Source organism: Falco rusticolus, chromosome 6 (assembly GCF_015220075.1).
Source record: "Falco rusticolus isolate bFalRus1 chromosome 6, bFalRus1.pri, whole genome shotgun sequence".
Lineage (NCBI taxonomy): Eukaryota > Metazoa > Chordata > Aves > Falconiformes > Falconidae > Falco > Falco rusticolus.
In genome coordinates, this window is record NC_051192.1 from 86,731,304 (window position 1) to 86,744,609 (window position 13,306).

Here is a 13,306-nt window from a genome sequence, read left to right on the forward strand (position 1 = left end):
CAGCCCCAGCAGCGCACGCTCTCCCACCCCTTCCCCCCACCTTTTTTTCTTTTTTCTTTCCCCCCTTTTTTTTTTTTTTTTTTTTCCTTTTCACTGCCTCGCTGTGTTTTTGTGTAAATGATCTCACATGACTCAACAAATCCATCTGCCTGGAGCAGGCCAAGTTTGGAGCCTTCCCAGGAGGGAGGAGAAGAATTGCTTTGTGGAAAGGACCTGGAGCTTTGCCCTTTCTCTGGCTCAAATTACCCGCCTGTCAGGCCTGACGGATTTGGCTAAAAATAAAAGGAAGCGGGCCGTGAAAAGGAGATGAATGAGCTCAGCAGTTCCTTAGATAACATGGGCCTGGTGTCGCCCAAAGATCCCAGAGCAGGAACTTCAGATGCCGGGCATGTAAGTGTGGTGCTGCAGCCTAGGTGAACTAGGCTGCTCAGGGACCAAAAAGAAAAAGGCACAAAAAAAGGGCAAACCCAACCATACGCTGTTGGAAATAAACGGATTAAAGACTTGCAGAATGGGAAAACTGCCTGCTGTAGGTTTCAGTTTGTAAAAGGGGAGATTTATGGCGTTTCCAGTGAGGAAAGGGGGCATGGGGGGGTGTGGCGGGGGGACGCACGTGATGTCAGCCTCCCGCCCTGCCCAGGGAGCCTCAGCATCCTCCCTGCAAATGCCTGCCCAGCGCCCGCAGCGGGTATTAAGCACTTAGTTTGGCAATGTAATGACACACTGCAACAATCTGTAATGCGAGGCAGTCAGCAAAGCCCTGGCTCGCAAAGCTCTTTCTCCTAACCATTAACCATATGTTTGGCTCCGCTGCCGCCCAAGCGAGCGGGTGTTCCAGCGCACCATCTGGTTTCTATCCACACAAGCAACTGCAAAGCACAGAGTATTTCCCTCTGGAGCAGTGTCTTCCTCCCCGGCTCTCCCTCCCCACCCGGCCCCCCACTCCTCCACTCCCGTCTTCCTCCTTCGCCCCCTTTCAGCAGCAGCCTCGCCTCCTCACCGTGATGCTCAAAGAGCTGGGGACCGTGGCTGCCCCACCAATGATGTGGTAGAAGAGCGGGGATTCTGTGTTGTGCTGCACCCCATGAGCTTGTGCACGTGCACACACACACACAGAGGGATCACATCCCTCATCACCGATGCTTGGGGTACCACGTTAAAAAACAGGCGTGTTCTTGACCAGTGCAGGAACTGCTGCAGTTCCCATCGCATCTCACTCACGCACACATGCGCACAGGGAGCGTTCAGTTTGGATTACATCAACTCCATCCCAACACTGCAGAAGGACATCAAGAATGAACCTAACAACAGGAGGACAATTAGCACTGTTATCGCCGGCTGCCAAGTAGGGCTTTCTAGGCACATCGGGTGCTGTTTCCCCATCCCACCAAATTAAGAACACTCTGGGGAAAAAAGAAAAGAGACAAAAAAGGAGAAAAGAGAAAAAGAAAGAGGAATGGAATGAGAGAGAGGTGAAGAAAAAGGAATGAAAATATTTACTTTTCCTGTGATAACTAAACAAGCTCTTTGTGAAACTATAAAAAAAGCTTTCAAGTGTTATATTTTAGAAGACCTTGTACCATATGTTTGCTTTATGATTTTATAAATTTTAACTACTATTTATGTTTGTAAAGCACTTCCATCCTTCTGTTTATTTCTGAAATCACCTATGGGAGATCAGCAGTAATTTTCCTCTCAGGTTGGCCAATTTAAGATTAATCATGACCTAATGCAAATATTCAGGGATGCAAGCAATAGGATATTCTACAAATCCCACACTTGCTCCTTTAAAATAAGTTTATACTCTGCAATGAGTCACACATACAGTGTTTATCCAAGTTACCAGTGCTACAAGGAAAAAAGCCCATTACATTTGCAAATACATACAAATCGCAGCTGTAAGCACCCAACTGCTTACACCAGGACTCGTTTCTATGACTGGATATTGATTTTTTAATAATGTGTCATTATACCAATGTTGATACAGCAACTATCTTCCTGGAGTATGCAATTTAATGCTAAAAAGAAGCTGGCTCTAGGAAATATCAAATCCACACCCATTCATATGCTATTTAAACACCCTTCTTGGTCATGACTATAGCAAGGCAAAGCCACAATTGCATTTTTCCCACCTAGCACCCAACAAAGAAAATGCAAAGGATTCGCTAGTTAAAAACAGCTCAGTCTAAGGCAACTAGCTCTGCTGATCTGCTTCTTGATAAAATCCTGCAGAACCTCTCCAGCTGGTGCTGGAAAGCAAGAGGCTATGTTGAAAAGGGTGCATGTTTTTTGAATCTCCTTGTACGTCTGAGAAATCAGTACATGAAAAAACGCGCTGTAGGCCATTATCCTGGAATCATATACAAGCGGGGAAAACCTGTACGCCTGTGAAAAGCCTGATGACTTCACTGGGATTGCCTAAGAAGTTTGAGGGTAGGATATAGCCTCAATTACAAATGTGGAGTGCAATTAACAGTGCAAACTCCCCATCCCCCCCTCCCCCTCAGTGGGGGAAATAATTAAAATTATTAAAAACATAAGAGATTTATTTTAGCTAGCAACTTACATTTCCTACAAAACAGGATCTGAACATGTAAAGTCCATTATTTTAAGAAAAGATTGTTGCAAACATATTAGTAGCATGCTTAAACATCACACATTAGGTTTCCTACAACCATGCAACAACAAACTGTCTTCATTCACACACAGAAAACAACTAGCAGTAGTCCTCTAAAGCAATAAAGGTCTAGGTCTGGGTCTTTTAGCAGATAATGATCTGCTCTGATCCAGAAATCTTTTAAAAGGGGTAGTTCAAGGGAAATATTCATAGATTCAGAGTTGTGGAGTCTGAAGGGACAGCTGATCATTTGACCTTCTTCCATAGAACCGGCATGGAGCTTCCCTACCTGCACTGACGCAGCTGTAAGAGGTTGAATTAGAAAATCTCTTAGGGTAAAAAAAACAACAAACCCAAAACAAAAAAAAAAAACAACACCCCAAATAAAACAAAGCTCAAAAAACCACACCCAAACATAAAAAAAAAAAATCCCAAAACACAGCCTCAGATTCAATAGCTTGACTTAAGGAAGGAAGCTACCGCAGCCCCAGCCGTGTTGCCCTGTGCAGCAATCGTCCGTGCTGTGGGAGCATTCACACTCTCTCGCCTGCTCTGAATTAATTTAACAGCCAGCCACTGGGTCTTGTTATACTGTGTCACTTTCCTCTACCCCTCAATCCCTTACAAAAGGCCACTGTCAGCCTGAAACCTAGACAGTTTTTAAAGCGTAATAAAAAGTGGTGTCACATTATTACCTGAATCCACCAAGTCCTCCTGCCAACAATGATGTTTATGCAATCACATTTTTCTGTTTTTAAAAACTTCTCTCTTGCTTCATCGCTCTGTGTGAAAAACAACACAAAAGAAAAAATTGATTAACTGCACACAATCATCTATTATTTGCATTACAGCAGATGACTTTCCAGGCAAATATTTAGGTCTTTTGTTTTCTGCCATGTGTCATAAAGGTATTAAACAAGAAAAAGTTTTTTCCCCAAAACTGCTTATTGACCAAATAGAAGTGAAAGAGAACAACTTAAAGGGGCAGCCAAGGTACCACAGTCCATCACTTGCAGAGCTGCGCAGAGGAACACAGGTCTCCTGCACCTGCGTCCTCTGTCTTCTCCCCAGGGCATCCTGCCTGGCAGCGCTGGGACCAGTGCCAAAGCAGAAATACAGGGGAAAAGAGAGCTGCTTAAGTTTCTTTCAGTTTTGACAGTAAATACATGCCACTAATAACCGCAGCAGCAATGTAAAAATAATACTTGCAAAATTACATTGACGGTAAATTACTTAATCGTACAATTTCCCTGAACTTTGTACCTACAGCATTATTTAAGTAGTGACTCTGCTTAAAATTCTCGAAAGGGTCTTTCGGTGTCTGTGTTTACTCCTCACCTCACATATTAGTAGCTTTATGCTTCAGTGTCGAATTCTCCTGCCAATACACCAACGAACCAAGATGTACACTTCATATAAGAAATTTCCACACTTAAAATAAGGAGAAAAAAGCTCACATGGTAGAAACCCAGTTGAAGATAAAACCTCAAAAAAATCCACCAGCCTCCCTGAGTGGCCAGAAGACACATCATAAGTAAAGAAAAAATGACACCAGATTTTCAGTACTGGAAATGCCATTAATGTCAGTATTTCACTGCCCTCTCTGAAAGCAAACAAAACAAACCCTTTCACTTAAGAAGATGCAACTCAACCATCTGTATGTGATCCCATGCCTACCTCCACAAGGGCATATGAATTAAACACAACTACACTGCTTGGGGTGCAAGATACGGCTGTGATACCCATCCTGTGATTTCAGGGCTCAGGCATTTGGCATACTCTGTCCATCGTTGACATGGATGTCTGCCAGAAAGATTTTCTTGCAAGGTTTTGGTTGCAGGGGTCTGATTTGAGCTATTCCCAAAGAAGTGGCTGGAAAGACTCAACAAATTCTGGCAACCACTGGAACTGAGAGATTAAACCTAGGACTAGCCAGGTGACACAAAAAAGCAAAGAGCACGGTCTAGTCCAGGGCTGAGGAAGAGAGTTGGCCTTTGCCTCTGGCATCTGCTCCTGACCGGGCAGGGCCACCTCCCAAGCAAGGAAAGGGATCAGCCCTCTCCCCTGGCTCCAGGTGGTCTCCCTGCCACAGCCCTGGCAGCCTGGAGCCATCCACACTCAACACAGAGCAGCCAAGAGCTGGGCCAGGGCACAGCAGGAAAAAATAGGTCAAACCAAGAAACTTCACTTAACTGGGAGAGAAAACTGGAGGTAGGATGGGGAGAGAGTGACAACCTGGTTAGGAACAGAGGGCTCACGGTGGCTGTGCAGCTGCAGCACTGCCAAGGAATCATGTTCAAGCCTCTGCGATGCCAGTGGACGCTGTTTGCCACTTGTTTGCCTCCTGTCTTTTTTCTTTGGTGGACCAAAGCTATACTGGCAAGACAGAACACTGATGAGCTGAAGCACTAAAAAGGGAGGGGAACGTGGTGGGCGAGCGCTGCCCGCAGCGGCTCTCTTTGCCCTCTCCTGCTGCGCTCAGCACAGGGGACGTAACTGACCATGCACCAGGGCTGTGGGATAACAGCACAGGACAACTCTGACAGGTGTTGGCAGTGAAGATAGCAGCCACCCCGCCACTCCCTGCCACCCCTTCTCAGTGCTCAGGCAGATGAGCCGTGCCTTGGAGAGCTGCCATGCAGCTCTGATGCAGTGCCGCTCCAGTCATTTAAACCCGGCGTTTCCCAAGTGGCCATTAATGGCAAGTTCCTAACCAGCCTGAAACCCTGGCTTCTCTCAAGCAAAACTAATGAACACTCGCAGCAAAAGGGAATTGTATTTCCAGTACATGAAATACTACGACGTACGGAGACATCTCAGCAGCAAGGCTGTAAGATCCTTAAGATCCTTCGTCCTCTTGCTTTAACTCTCTTCCCATGAAGAAGTGACCACGCTTCCCGAATTCTTTGTCAAACCCTCAAGCCTGAGGCTGATAAACAGAGTAAGTCTGTGAGGAAATGGCAAACTTCTTCAGCAGGATTTGAAGTAGTATGCCATAAATAAAAGCGTAGAGTCAAACATGGAACAGCAGGGAAAAACCAAAACGCTGAAGAGGGCATTTGCCCAGGGTTTGCAGATACAGCTGGAGGCTTGGCACAAGGCAGAGGACTTGCAGAGAGAAAGGAGAGTGTGATACGTAATCAGAAGCTGTCCATGCATTCACAAGACTAAAAATTAGGTCTACAGAAATCCTTTTTATACCTCACTGAGCCGCACTCTGACCTCAGTTATAATACCGTAACATATTTGTGTACAAAATTAAAATTAACAGCAAATAGCTGGAACCACCCTAGATACTACACTGCCTTAGACATTCAGAGCATATAACAGAGCACAGGTCTACAGTTAACCAAATGCACAATGCAGGAAGACAGACCTTAAAGGTAAATAATTCAGGGCTTGAATTCTTTAAGGTAAATAATTTAGGGCTCTAATGAACTCGCTGACTGTAAATAGGGAGTTCCACTGCTAGGAACCCTCCAAACTGCCCTACATCCAATCCTCACAGGAGTGCAGAGCAGAAAACTGTCAGCAAAAACACGCCTCAAATATTCCTGGCTATAGCAGCAAGGACTCAGTCTAACACAAAAGGGGTCTCGGATAGGAAAAGGCAGCTTTGCAGACTGCTTCCAGTGCTCTGTACCGTGCCCAGGAGCTGCTGAAAAGGAGGTGCAATTACAGAAACACCACTTGGCAAGCAGTGAGGTGGTCTGTGTAGCAAGGTAGCTGACCCATGCCGTGTCCCGTGAAAGCATTGGAAAACCCTTCAAGGACAGCCAACACAGTTTGGTCTAGAGGTGCTAAAACCACACGTGACTCCAGGTGAAACTTTGCTAAATAAAAGAGCCCATAGATGAAAAGTAACCAGACAAACCTCCAACTCCTTCTCACTTCACAATCTCCCTTCCCTACCCTCTTGGGGAAAAATTGGCTATGGTCAAGTGCTTTTATCAACACCTGGGAATTCCTGTGCATGCACCAAAAAGCATCTCAGCCAGACAAAATCCATCAACAAACCACAGTATCAACCCTCATCAGATCTTAAATTACCAGCAAGCCTCAGCCTTCCCAGCCTGTATCTTTTAGTTCCAAGGGGTCACTCACAAACAGAAACTACTCCTGACCAAGCAAGGAAACTGCATTAGAACAGAGATACAGTGAATCATCAGTTATACAATGTTGTCTCTGCTAAAAAAACTCCATGGATTTTTATGCTGTCTCACACATACATAAAAGTAGTATGTAAAAACATCCTGGAGTTGCCTCACACCCTCTTATGAGACCTACATGAAACCAGAGCATGGAAGAAAACCCCGCCTTTTGCCGCCAGACACGGGCACGTCAGCAGCAATAGCCAAGGCGCTGCAAGGCTGCTGACAAGCCTGGAAACACCGTATGGGAACATGCCCATGGATCAGTAGTTGAAAACACAACTGCTGTTCTCACTCTGTGCCCAGTGGAGATGAGATCTCATCGCCAGCAGAGATCTGGGTCACCACCAGGAAGCTGGAGTTATCCCAGCATCATCTTCTAGGTAATGCTCCTGAAAGGGGAAAAAAAATCTGCGGCAAGGTTGCATCTGACAAGATCCTAGGTGTAAAACAAAAACAACCACGAGTGGTTTCTTTGCTCCCTGCTGATACCATCTGACTGAAAAAAAACCCCAACCCCCCCAAAACAAAACACCATATCCGTACCATGTGATATCTTGTATGCAAACTACTTTGCAGAAAGTGTTTGTTGTAAATGCAACGTTCAGATTGCAGTGTCTCAAGAGCTGGCAAATGCATCTTGATTGCCAAAGTCTGCCTCTTAAATGCCAGGCTAAAGAGTATTTGTTTGTGTATCCAGTACTTCAAAATGAAAATCCAAATGCAGGGAAGGAGAAAGTGAGAAAAAACAATGAAGTATCAATTTTAAACTTAAGACATTTGTGAAAAATACGTGTTCTGAGTCTCTGTGCAATCAAGTAGCTGATACCTATCCAGGCACAGGACTGAAAACTGAACCAGCTTTCCAATCTCTGCTAACCAAAGTTTTTGCAATCTTCCTGTACACCATTTCCCTGTTTACATCTCATGGTACTGGAGTTAAACTTTTGGAGAAAAACAAATGGTGAACCTAGAAAGTGAAATGCAGTATTTTTTACAGCATAAGAGAGCATGCCGTTAGCAAGAATTCATAGCTGCACACATCCCAATCCCGTTCCTCAGTCCAACACCCACTCCTGAAATCCTGTACCAGCCAGATTAGCCGATGTGCACATGCTTGCGCTCTTGCGGAAACAATAGTCTCTTTCAGTCCGTACAACCTTCTGAAGAACCAGGCGAAAACGTCATGGGAAAAGTTAGGAAATATCTGCAGAAAACAGTCCACAAGATGAAAGGCAGAACAAGCCTTTTAACTTGTACGAAGTACGTAACATGGAGGAGAAACTCATAGCCTCATTACCTAGCCCCTCTTCCAAAGGGCTTTTATTTTTTTCCCCAGGATGGAAAAGGGGACTGAAACAACTTTAGAAAATAAAATACTCTGGTGGTGGAACAGCTCCCCTGCAAACAGAGTGCTGCAGGCAAAATTCAGCTCAGGTAGCTGCGTGGCAGATCTGGGAGCCGATACCTGCTCTCCTCACACACCGGGATCTCCCGCTGACGGCAGGGATACTGGCTGGCAGGATGAGTCCTCCTGCCCCCCCCAGTGCACAGTGCTCCTCCCTTTTCTCCCCCCCACAAACACTCTGCAGCTGTGGAGGGCATAGCACAATTCTTTTAATTAATCCAGCACAAGGTTTGAGCTGCCCCAGGGTTAAGCTAAACATTTTCTGTCTTCAACCACTATGGCAGAAGTAACTACAGAGAAAAACACTCTGCCATAAGGCTAGGAAATTGAGGACAGAAAAGAAGCTGCAACAGAGCCACCCTTGACCTCTCGAAATTTCGCCTCCAGAGGACTCAAAAATAAGGAACTGAATTTTTAATCAGCAGGGAAATGGGGCAGGGAGACTTGCTCTCAGTAATGTTATGGTTGGGAATATCACATAAAAGGTATTATGGAGTTGTACCATCCACCTTCTGTTCCAAACTGTAGGTCTCAAAAAAAACTCACCAGAAAAAAAATTCCCCGTTATCAGGACAGCACCAAGCGCTCAGAGGCATTTAAAATGAATACAGTTCTACAAATCCTTGTTTCTCCTCTCACAAGGGGCTACGTAACTCCTGCAGCAAACAAACGCTCCCCTATCAAAGCAGATTTTCTCTGCATGCACTCACGCTGCCTATTATTCTTTAATCGTCTGGTATGCCTCTTCCTACAGGATTGCTTATGTTGAGGGAAATACCGACTTTACCTGTGCAAAACCACCAACTCCTGTTCTGTGCAAATGCCGTGAAGGTTAATAGCAGCAATCGTGGCTTGAACTCTGCCTGTGCCTTGCACTGAGCAGACCATATAACCACTGGCATCTTACCTCTTATGTCCGCTTCCCCTCAACTCACACTCACTCTCTGCAGGATTTCACTGAGCGGTTTCTCTAAACCCGATAGTACTTCTCAAACTGTAGGAGCAAGTCAAAGTATAATTTGATGTGTCTGATCGCACAGACACCATATGAGAATGTGAGAGCTGATCACAGAAGAACACAAGTTGCTTTTTCATTTCACAGCTCCGAGAGTCAAAAAGGGTGTGTAGGACCCTGATATATACCAGATGTTTTAAAGTAAGGTGGAAAAACTGGTGTGGACACCATTTGTCCATCGCGAAAGCTTCCCGACGGCAACCAACTGGCCGTGCTGTAGTAAGCAGGCTTGCTGTGCCTGCAAAAGATTACAAGCCTAATGGAACAGGAGTATTCACAGCTTTCATGCACATGTATAATCCTGCTCACTTTTCCTGAAAATAAATTTGACAAGCCCATCAGTACGATGTGTGAAAGCCTCAAAACAGAACTCGTTTTGTTAGATATATTCTTGCACCTATTTAAGAAAAACTGATTATTTTAAAGAAAAAAAATATTTTGGGCTGGAGCACATCCATGGTTTTACCAAGTTCTACACTCAACCCAAGAAATGAAAGAGCAGAACTTTTTCATACATTTGTAGCAAGTCTTGAGTCAGTTTAATTCAGAAAATTTTGTTCAGAATTTGTGTTCGGATATAAAAACATAAACAAAAGAGGCTTTCACTCCAGCTCCCAAGGGACTCAGGTGGTACTCTCCCTGTACTAGGCACTCTACAAATACATACGGAGACTTCACACCTCTGTCTGGAAAAGCCAAGTTTCATCTTGTAGTTACGAGACCGGTGGTTGTTTGTTTTTCTATTGGAGAAAAAAAAAAGGAAAAAAAAAGAAAAAAAAAACACTTCATCATGAAAACAAAAAGAAAAAGGTGGTGGGGTGGGGGAAGCAGCCCTGCAGGAAAATGCTATTTCTGATTAACAAGAATATGCACCTATTGTCCCTTGGGTGAAGCTCATTGCAGAGATCAACAGTTTTTTTGATGGATTTGTGCTAAACTCTGGAGTTCAAAATACTGCCAAGAGCGGACACCGCTGTCCTTGACCGTGCAGCGTGAAGGTGCGTGAACGCAAGACCATATCCAACCCAAACCAACTTCCTCACTGAACGCTGCCTCAATTCTTTTTCTACGTGAAGTTTGCAATCATAAAAGGAGGTTCTGGAGATTCACCTAGGACTTGCGAGGTGACAGGATATTTTGCTCACAGTCCAGCTGAATAGTATTTATGCCTGTTGTTTTGTTTTCATTTCCCTTGTGCACATATACCGCCCCGCTCTTTCAGCCTGGCTCTGCCTGAGGAGCAGAACTGCCAACTTGAGGCTCTCAGAGGAAAGCTCTGCCTATGCCAGCCTCGAGCTCAGCACTGAAATCGCTCATTCCTGCACAGGACTGTGGAGATAATCCTTTGCCCATTAAATATCCCATTTTCTTCCTTGTTGCTCTGGAAGGATGCAAATGAATGAACTGCATTTTCTCTGGACACCACCTTCTGCTTTTATTGAGTACCTCAGCTACTGGTTCCAGCTGCACTTCTCTGCCCTTCAAGCCACCAGTTAAGGTTGCTGGGTATGATTTCCAAATCCCCAGCTACAAGTCTTTTTGAGGAAAAAAAAGGGTGGTTGCTATTAGCCCGATGAGAAAACATGCATTTAGTCCATAACCACAGGCTCCTGAAACACAGCTGTTAAGCGCAAATACGAGTTTCTGAAATTTTCTTTCTGTTGCCTCATTATCTTCACTACATCCCAGCAGAAACCAGAGTTCCCGCAGGTGGAGGGAGGAAGCCTTTCTGCTTCCAGCTGCATCTAATGCTGGCTAGTCAACCAGATGCAAAATGTTGCATCAACCTGATGTTTCACTTCAAAGTCTCAAAATTTTTCTCTTACTGCTGGGACTAGGTGCTTGTGGCTTGAGTTACCACTGGGGAAATGGAATCTCACAGCCAGCATTTCAGACTGCTTCCCAGCACTGCTGGGCTGCCCTCATAAGAAAAACAACCAGAAGATGTCAGACACAAAGTGGCTTAAATCAGATACCTAGAAAATATACTGTAATAAACAAAAAGTTAAGTGTCATTAATTGAAATGAAGGCTGAAGCTCCCAGTAAGCCATCATTTCAATCTTAAGCATAGGACAGGACCCCAAAGAAGCAGTTCTGGCCAAGAGGTCCTGACCACTAAATTTAATGCTGCAGGTGCTGACTTCATGCTGCTATTGTCTTCCAGCCAGACTGCTACAGTTAAGCAGTCTTTAATATTTTCAGCAGAATCCATAGAATGAAACTCCATTTTTTAACTATAGTCATGCACAGGAAAAAGAAAAAAATCAACTTGCCAATGAAGAACAAAAATACCAGATTGGTGAATATGCAGTCTTAGAAATCCCTTTCAAAGAAATGCTTATGTTGAAATTTAAAGTTATGTTCAACATTAATCTTAAGGAATTTTACAACAGAACACACCAATTTTAAAAGGATTCTACAGTTTTAATGAACTCCTAGAACCCATAGACAGAAATTAAAGGGGAGGGAATGGACCTACAGTGTTGGCTAGACATATTTCAATATTTGTTACCATAGAAACAAGCCAGCAGATTTAGGTTTTGGAGTTATCCTTGCTATAAAATATTAAACTTCTTACAGTTTTTGCATATGTATATTATGGCAAGAACACTGTCAATCCTGATAAAGCCCAAAGCATCTTAATTATTTAACAGGATTTTAGCTTTTTCTTTTTTTAAACAGAGTATCTCTTAATTATTTTTTTTCTTTAATAGACTGTATTTTAAAATCTTCCAATACTTCCAAGATACCAGAGACACTTCTGGCTGACAGAGTAACACACAGGAGATGCACAGGAGATAAAGACTTATTTTTCCACAACGCTGTGGAGAAGTGCTAGATGAAAGAAACACAAACATATTCTGGTAAAGAAGATGCAATAGTAACAATGAAAATACCACCAATTAGCAACTGTGATAATTTTACCAGCCAAAAGTACATTAAATGCTGTATTTCATTTGAAAGAGAGTTCATGCTTTAAATTTGGTGGGTTTGTTTTCAACACTAGCAATGGAGAATTACTGAAGCATGGAATTTAAGTGATTGAGATAACATCTCAACACTTCAACGCTATCAAATACTTCTGGCAGATGCCTGAGAAATGAAACAAATGCATTGTCCTTTCATGCTTCAGAAGAGCATTGACAGTTGTGTTCAATCCACAGCGCAACCAGCATGCGAAAGGATCAGCAATTCAAACGAAGAGGAAGGACAGATGTTTACTCCAGCAACACTCCTTCAAAAAGGAAGGAGGAAAAGCTTGTTTGGACAACTTGAATAGCAGAGGGGACTGACAGCTCAGCTTGCCATCCAGAGGAGTCCTGAATGTCATTCGTTGCTGGGACACAAGCTCAGCTGGGAGCAGTGGGGAAGAACAACACTTGGGCAAGCGCAAGCTCACTGCTGCTGGGACTGGATGTGTGCAAGTGACTCTGACTCAATTTCACAGCCAAAACTGGTTGCATGTCGCAGCCCTTGCTTTTTGTTTGGATTCAAGAAAATCTGTTTACTGGAGGCTCAACATGAGGCTTCCACATGACCAAAAAAAAAATTAGAAACTTGGGAGTAAAAGCCATAAAACATACAGTTGTTTCAATACTATATTCCAGCACTGAAAGGGACCAGGAAAAACACCAACACAAGCAAAGCAAAGCAAAGCAGAACAAAGAAGAAAACTAAGTGAGACTGAAACACCCTCTTCTTCCAAGAATTAAACAATGCTTTTTATGAAGTGTAAAGATAAGCAGCGGGACTACCATTTCCTAATGCTTCTGAGGTCAGTCCTCTAACACCGGTTCTCAAATAGCCAATTAGATGTACACGGCCCTCACACTCAAAAGTATACCATCATCTCTAAATTAAAGCCCAATAGCCCAAGCCTCTTCACAAAAAAAAAAAAAAACCAAAACAAAAAACCACCAAAACCAAACCACCAACTAAAACCTTATTCTTGAAGGCTTGCAAGACAACCCTTTAACTAATGGAAAATCTTCAACGCTTTAAAAAAGGAAAATGGTAAGAAAGCTTAATTTTAAATGAGTAAGAATTTAAATGTCACTTCCTGCATGTGACATCGATTTGAAGAACCTTGCATTTTTGTTTTCTTCAGTGTGGT

At 43.6% G+C, this 13,306-nt stretch overlaps 1 protein-coding gene across 1 annotated transcript in view; it reads right to left on the reverse strand.

The window, feature by feature from the left end:
• BACH2 (BTB domain and CNC homolog 2) overlaps positions 1–13,306 on the reverse strand; it is a 196,820-nt gene that overhangs the window by 151,537 nt on the left and 31,977 nt on the right. The window contains exon 2 of the mRNA XM_037391134.1: positions 3,313–3,399. The gene's annotated coding sequence lies outside the window, so the exon portion shown is untranslated. The remainder of the gene's footprint in view (positions 1–3,312; positions 3,400–13,306) is intronic.